Below are 8,361 nucleotides of genomic sequence, written 5' to 3'. Positions count from 1 at the left end.
CCAGCACGTCGGCCGCCACATCCTTCCGCCCGACCCCGCCATTGCTCGGCTCGGCACACACAGATGAGAAGCCATGTCCCCTCCCATTGCACCCGCTCTCCTTAACGACACCTCCAACGCCACTATTTTCCACAACAAATCACTCAAAACCCCAAAAAGTGAGACCTAGATCTTGTCGTTATTGATCTATAACGGCTATATATCTAGCCTCAATACTAACATCACTCTATAACAACGGCATACTGTCATTGTGGTAAAGTAAAACCCTAAAACAAAGAGAGCAAGACATTCCAAGCGATATTCAGCTCCTTGTTATTGATGAAGCTAATAGCGATGAGATTAATGGCTCACCATTATTGATTAAGCTAATAGCAAGGCAAAAATTTCACCGTTATTGTTTTATCAATAGCTGTGAGACTTTTTCTAACTGAAAAAGAGTCACCGTTATTGACCCTCATCCTTTTAGTGTTGGAAACATGGCCAAGTTAGTTTACTGTTTATTTTAACACTTTTGCCCTTTTATCACCTATAAAAGTAGGCACCTTCTTTAGACCATTTTGTCCTGCGACGAAGGGCAAAAGTGTAAAGTAAACAGTAAATTGGCCATGTTCATTATATCATCTAACTTGCGGCTAGCAACGGTATTTCCAATGAAAGTGAGAACTATCTTTCCAATAAAAATGAGAACCATCTACCTAATTGTCCATTGATTTTATAGTTAAGATATCACTTCTAAACTGTTTGGAAGAAGTGTATTTTGCCTGCTCTATCATTCCATAAAGGTGGCTTAGCAATTTTGTTATACATCACATTGTCCAATTTATGCCGAGCTGGGATTTTGTCAGTTGGACATGGGCTGGGCTGCGGTCCGACAAGAGCTAGCCCAGTCACAACCCCTGGGCTGGCCTGGCCAGACCTGACCAATTTACGCCCGTGGGTCAAAGGGGTGGGCCATGAACCAAGCATATGGCTTGGGCCTGGCCCGAGAAAATTAAGCAGAGGCCTAGCCATGTGCCTGTATTATGCCAACTGCAATGAACATAATATAGTTACGCAGTAAGGATCAGTATTCTTGAGTCTTACGTTCGATTGGACATTGGAGTATTCTTTGCTTGTAAATGCATGCATAGTGTTTTTTCTATGGTACCAAATCCATAAGCATTAGAAGGTCATACATATTTGGATTGAGTTATGAGGTTTGGTAGAGGCATGGTGGGAACAATTGGAACAATCTCATGTTTGTCAGAGTTTATCACCATTTTAAATATAGAAAGAAGCGAGTCAATACATTTTTGAAAGGTTTGTATCAATCAACTTTGTACAATAGATCCTCGATAGCAGCCTACAAGGGCATCAGGCAGTTATTCAACCACCCATATACTGGTGGAGTTTGAACTTGCAACCTTCCCATACAAGGTAACTTGCACAAACTACTCCTACTAGATGATTGAAGCCCGCCCCGTTGGTAGTTAGGTAAAGGCTTTTAAGTTGAAAGATGCTAGAGTTCCGTAATTGGGTTGTGCATCCATTGCCTCAATGTCATAGCAAACGAGAAATTGTTCCCTGTGAGCATAAGGAGAATACTAGTAGAGTTTTGTACTGCAAGCACTAAATCGAGGTCACAGTCAAACACTACTTGGCCCATAATGGCATGTCTAAACCATAATTACGAGAAGTAAGGGGAGAAGATTGCGCCATGCACTTGTGGTAAATGACGTTCGTGCTATGACTAGAACACTTTTTTTCACCACCTCTTTCGAGGATTCTGATAGCAGCTGGGTTGTCGTTTCATCTAGGAAGCAACAAAGAACACAAGTTCTTCTACATCGTGCTCAGAAAATTCCCGCTCAAGTTCGATCTCGGGAACTTATAAAGCGGAGAGTTTGCTTCAGTTGTAAGCTTCCTGCATCAAAGAACGACCCCCAATCTTATTGTCTGTGGGGTTCGTTCAAGTAGGAACCACTGGTCTAGGAACCAGCATCGTGCTAAGCAAGTTCGGTTTGCAACCCTCTCAATGGTTCACCAAGAATCTTCCCCTTTGTCTTGGGGCTTTTTCGTCGGCTGACCGTGGGTTCCGACAATCCATCTCCCTTCTAAACCTTCATAGCTGCTGGCTTGTCACGAATCTATCTAAAGTCACTGCATTGAAGCAGATGCCCAATCAGTGCTCTCAACACTTGGGAGGCCCAATGAAACTAGAGGCTCATGAGCAAGTAACAACCCAGGACCACAGGTGAAGCCATAAAGGCAAGCGGTCCGGTGGGCAATCATCAATGCACACAAACTTTCAAGCAACACAAACAAGCACACAAGCGGTGCGGTGAGGTGAGATACCGAGCAAGCAACTGAAAGGGGCGAAGGCACAGTGTTCAAGAATTCAACTAACCCTCCAGGGATACGAGAAACCCCAAAAATACTTGAAGAACCATAAAAATTTCAGGATGTTGAGAGAGAGAGAAAGGACTCTCTATAGAATTTTGTGTGCTTGGCAATAAGTCTTCGTACAACCATTTTCACCCCCCCCCCCCACACACACACACACACTTTTTCATGGGAAAGTTGTACATCTTTCACATGAAAGTGGAACTGTTTCTCGCCGGGATTGAAACAAACACCAAGAGGAAAAGAGAAAGTGGAGCCCACACATTTTTCACCAAAATAAAGAGTTTTCATGGAAACCTGCCTCCTCCCTCAGAAAGCATTTTCTGCTCAAAGGAGGGCTTTTCAGGGGATTTGGATTTTTTTTGATTTCCTATTCTCCAGCTTGAAACAAATGACCTCTTAGGGAGTGTTTGTACACTCTCACCCAAGAGAAACTACTTAAAAAGGGATTCTCAGGAAGGAAGGTGCTTCTCCATTAAATCTGGAAGATGGTTTTTTTGTATTTATTATGTAGATCTCATGACATATGACATATTTCTGATGGAAATGTTTGTTTCTGCCCGTTTAAGAAATATGTCTTCTTTCCTATAAAAAAGAAAGTCGCTTTCTTACAAAAAAGAGTATGAAACAAACACCTTAAGGGAACAATTTTCTCACTTTTGTAATCATGCAAAAAAATGGAAATCCTAATTCTTCTTTTGTGTGTAAACAAACGTGTATGTAATGTTACAAATGTGAACGAGTTTTTTTGTTAACTATACAAATTTAAGTGCAATTTTATTTATTTTTCAAAACATATTTGCATTTTTTTAATTATGCAGATAGCATAGGTGCCAAATTAAAATTTACCCAAATTATGAATACGAAGAAAGGGGCTTCACAGTTCACCCTATCAATCTAGATATAGACATATGTATAAGGGCTGTGCATGATGCAGTGTTCAATTTAAATCAAGATTTGAACTCAATTACCAACGGGAGCTCCGCTTGTCTGGTAGGAGCAGCTAGTGCACGTCTGCTTGTGTTGGGACGTTGCAGGTTCAAAACCGAATGGTATAGTTGTTTAACTGGTAGGATCTGCCTAACCCCTGCTTGCCTTGAAAAAAAAAGGATTTGAACTCATTTAGTTTCACGTTTTTGCAAAAAATATGGCAGATTAAAAGGTAGTTTCTCTTGTCATCGTACGCTCATCTCGTCCCCTCTGTATTGATAAACCCCAAGTGATCCATTCCGGTCATTCAGCTGGAAGATGCTAATATCGGCAATACTTTGGAACTATCATGTTTTTATCCTGTTTTTTCCCGATAAAAAGTGTCTTTTAATAATTTTACACTTATATATATATATATATATATATATATATATATATATATATATATATATATATATATATATATATATATAATAGTGTAGGGTTGGTGTTGTACCACTATAGCCTATGGTGGCACACCTTTGATTTACATATATCTAAGCTCCTAAAGCAAAATCTAGCATTTGAATCATGTTTAAGATGCTGTATTTACTATTTCTATGTGTTAAAGTTGACTCAAAGATGAAGTTTTATATCATTTTTAAACCACCCTTACATGAATTGTAAGTCGTAGATTCTTTAATGTCTCAAAAATAAAATCGTGTAGCGTATTAGAGATGATAAAACCTTCCAACATCATAAATAAATCATGCTAGACCCATTTATGAAGTTAGATCATCATTTACTGGTTATATCCATCAAAACAAGAGTATGTACCACCGTATGATATCATGGTACAAAACCATGGATATGAAAGCACGAAACGACTAAGTTGGAAATAATAGGTGTCAGCACTTGTTTGCAAAGGATCAAACCTTGGTTGGTGTTGGGTATGATTTTTTAGTAGGGCTGGTAAATGAGCCAAGCAGCTCGTGGCTCAACTCAGTTTGGCTCATTGAAGACTTGTTTGTGATTAGGTCGCATAGATGGTATGCTGAACTATGAACTGCTCGTTAAGTATAAACGAGTCGAACCCAAACATGCAGTGTTCTGCTTGGCTTGAAACAAGGTTATATAAAATATAGGTGCAACATTTATCACAAAAAGTATGTTTGTATAATTGCTTAGTGCATGCGTATGAAAGGTAAGACATAGGTTTGATCAAGTCCCACCATTCCCAAGTGAAATTTTCATACATTGAGAGCTGTTGACTCTTGCACTCTTGGAACCTGATTACGCTTCCCAATCACACGGTTCAAAATCCATTTCCTACCAAAAAAGGCATGTAGATCACATATGTGAAGTTTAATTTTAAATGAATTAGAAAATGAAAAGAAGTTATTTTTAATATATATATATAGGTACTTGACACTTGAACATGATGGCTGTCCATTGCGCTTGATGGACGGCCAACGCCAGCGTCAAAAATGAGTTTTTCTATCAAACGAGCAATAGCGGTGATAAAACTCGCTGCTAAAGGTCAATAGCAGTGATTTTTGTTGCCGCTATTGCTTGTTTGGGCAGAAAAACTCATTTTTGTCCTTTTTTTTTTTAACGATAGCCGTCCATCAAACACAAGATGGATGGCCAACATGTTCAAGTACGTGTCAAGTACCTAATGCTCGGGAAGCACCTATTCCCACCTAAACAAAGCTTTATTTTTCTAAAATTCTTGAGGCTTTTTTGTTGACAGACCATACTGTTTTAGTAGAAAACAAGTTTTTTTTTTCAAGTAGAAAGCTGGGGTTAGGCAGACCCCTACCTGTTTATTTACAAAGGACCCAATCAAGAGCCATATCCCATCACTCCTTGTCAGAATCCAAGGGTGCTATCATCACGAGAGACATGGCTAGCAGGTTATCAGATCTGGAAACGAACTAAATACGAATCCTATTGAAAGAAAGTAACAGTGCAACCAGGCAATTCATCCGATCAGATGCGATACCCCTAACTTCGAGCCTTGCTTGAAGATGGATAACCTATTCTTTTCTCGAGGAGGGCACCAACAGATTAGAATTCCTGGGATCGCACTCATAATCCATCTCCAACCGTTCCGGTCACGGTCGACTTGATTGGCTTCGTCACAAAAACACCCTGCTTTCATGAACTTACCTTCTTAATCCCTGATTGAATAGCCAACCTGCCACTTCTGTATAAACTTACAATGTTAACTTTGAGCCAAGTAGGGGACGGTGGACGCCAGTCTTCATCATGGATGGTCCGCTGAGAGAGGGTGTTGCGTGTGTGCACCCCCGGAACAGGCACTGTAGCTACAGTGTGTGTTCCTGGGTCTCCATTGAGCGTCGTGTGATGCTCAGTGGGGTGTACTGGGGAGCCGTACACCGCCGTACATCAGCTTGCAGGATGTATGGAAGTGTACGGCTCCCCCGTATACCCCACTAAGCGCCACGCGGCGTTCAGTGGGGACCCAGGAACACGCATTGCAGCTACAGTGTGTGTTCCTGGGGGAACATATAACCTGCTCGCACTGAATTACAAATACGCAGCCCATGTTCGCGTACTGCGTGAATACACTTCTTTTGAATCTGATAAGCCGCAACGCTGGTACCTTAAAAATCACAGAATTTGTAATGAGCCATAAGTGACTAATGATTTAGTGGTGATCTGATGCAAATAGAACCTCGATTTGCGAAGAAAAACTTTTACGCTACTCCTATGCACAAAAATCAAGAAAAAACAGGACAATTGCATAAAATTCAGGAAAAATAATAAGTTTTATCTTCCAACTCTGACAGTACTTTTGGATCTTGGATAGATCAAATATTTGATTACAAATATTCAAAAACTCTAAAATCTAAAATAAATCCAAATGAATCCTTATAGATAATAGATATGGGTCTCCTACATTATTCTCCTTGGGTGGGAGAAGACTTGCTCTCAAGTCTGGATCTCTCTTACATTTCTTACAATTCACTTTAATTGTAGAAAATAATGAATCATAGGAACCTTTGATAGACATAGATCCGATAGCATTGGTGTGATCTGATCTGAATAGTGCTCAAGTGTAGAATGAAGAATTGATTATCCAATAGCCAATGTTGCATGTAACCAAATGGGTTTTCATGTAGAACATCAATCACACCAAAAATAATTCATCTTAAGATGCACTTGGATTTAAATAGAACCAATCAGATCCAAGTTAGTCTTAATAAGACCCAACTGGGTTATGGTAGGTCCAACATCAAATTGATAGGTTATGTTGGGAATATGGGCTGGCTTCAAAAAGAGTCTATGTTGGATTGGTCCAAATGAGTTTAAGAAGGGTGTTGGGTCTAAAATGGATTTTGGGAGTTCATTTGAGGTTAAATGGGTCAATTCAGGATGATAAGCTTAGTGATGATCTTGATGAAAATTCATACTTGACTCGGCATCATGAGGTTGGAAATGGGCATGAACTGGGTCCAAACCCATAAGAATTGGGTCTAGGCCCCTGAACCGGCCCCAGGGTGGTTTATAGGAGAGAACCGGTTTGAACATGAACTAATTCCCCACATGATCACATTGGCTGGGACCCACCTGCGTTAGGGCAAAAGTCATCTCTCTGGTATTGGCCAACCGACAGGTGGTGCTCGGCAGAGTGCTCTTCAGCGCCGACAATTCGGTGAGATGGGGAACAATGAGAAGGGGCAGAAAGAGAGGACAAAGGGACGAAGGAAGAAAGGTCGACACCATTGGCGGGGTTGTTGGATGATGCCCATGGTCATCGGCCAACAATTGTCTGGATCTCTATCGGTGTCTTCGACGGTGGCGATTGAAAGGTAAGAAAAAGAGGGTATGAGTGAGAGATGGGGGGCAATGATAGTCATGAAGAGGAAGAGTGGAGGTGTGCGACTGCGGGGACTCCTACTAGAGGGACTAGCTCCTGTCGGTGGTGCTTGTCTGATGTGGGCTCGCTGGTGGGGTGGTATTGTGTTGTCGAAATATGGAACAAGAGAGAAGAGAGAGGGGCAAAGACTGTCTTCTCACCCTCTTCCTTTATCGTTGTCAAAGAACCTCTTGCCGACGAGACAGGTTCCCATTGACCAAATTCGTCTTATGTGAGACTACCAAATGGGCTTTCACCAATGTGGGTCGAAGGACATTTACTCATAATAGGCATTGCATAATCGACTTTGCCTAAGCCTTCTTGATTGTTGGTGGCCACCCTAAGTATGACATTTGATGGGGTGACTTGCGAACCCGAATGCTATATGCATTTTTTGAGCCTCTGGTCGAATGCAACCAAGCTTTGTTGGAATTGCTTAATTAATTTCAACATTGAATTGATCTCTGGCAGCATCATGGGAGTAGCTATTCTAAAAGGCACGACTCTCTAAGTTGAATCCATTGATGAATATAGAATCTTACGAGATTGTTCCCCCATATTGTTCTTTTGAACGAGTCGAGGTGAACCATCCTCTTAATCTGACAGGATTTCCTTTTGAACTTCGTAATCATGCAATGGATAAGGCAAGCAAACCTTGCTCTAATACCACTTTGATGCAAATTGAACCCTTGATTCTTGAAAAACATTATGATGTGCTACTCCTAGGCACAAAAACTGAGATAAAGCAGAAAAATACAAAAAAATGTATAAAGCTCAGGAAAAATAGCAAGTTGTATTATTTAACTTTGATCTTCCTCCCTACATAATAAGTATTTATTGAAAATAAAAGCTTAATCTTACTTTTGGATCTTGGATAGATCCAATATTTGAATACAAATATCCAAAAACTCTAAAATGTAAAATGGAACCTTATGGACCCGAGTCTTCCACTCCACTTCTGTATCATGAGCCTTACAACATTTTTCCATAAAATCATTTCTTGGGAACCTACAAATAGAGTCACATCCTCCAACCAAATGTTTCATGTTGAGAGGCATTGTTGGACGGACTCAGGGTGTCATAACTGAGAACTGATGGATCGTCTAGCATATTTACAGCTCTAATGGGAGATAAAAACTTGACCATTGATTGAGTGATGGGCTGCCCAATATGCTTTACCGAGG

The sequence above is a fragment of the Nuphar pumila genome, chromosome 4, assembly GCF_984573655.1.
Source record: "Nuphar pumila chromosome 4, dmNupPumi1.hap1.1, whole genome shotgun sequence".
In the NCBI taxonomy this organism is placed as follows: domain Eukaryota; kingdom Viridiplantae; phylum Streptophyta; class Magnoliopsida; order Nymphaeales; family Nymphaeaceae; genus Nuphar; species Nuphar pumila.
The sequence above is the reverse complement of the archived record's forward strand: the minus strand, read 5'-3'. Positions refer to the sequence as shown.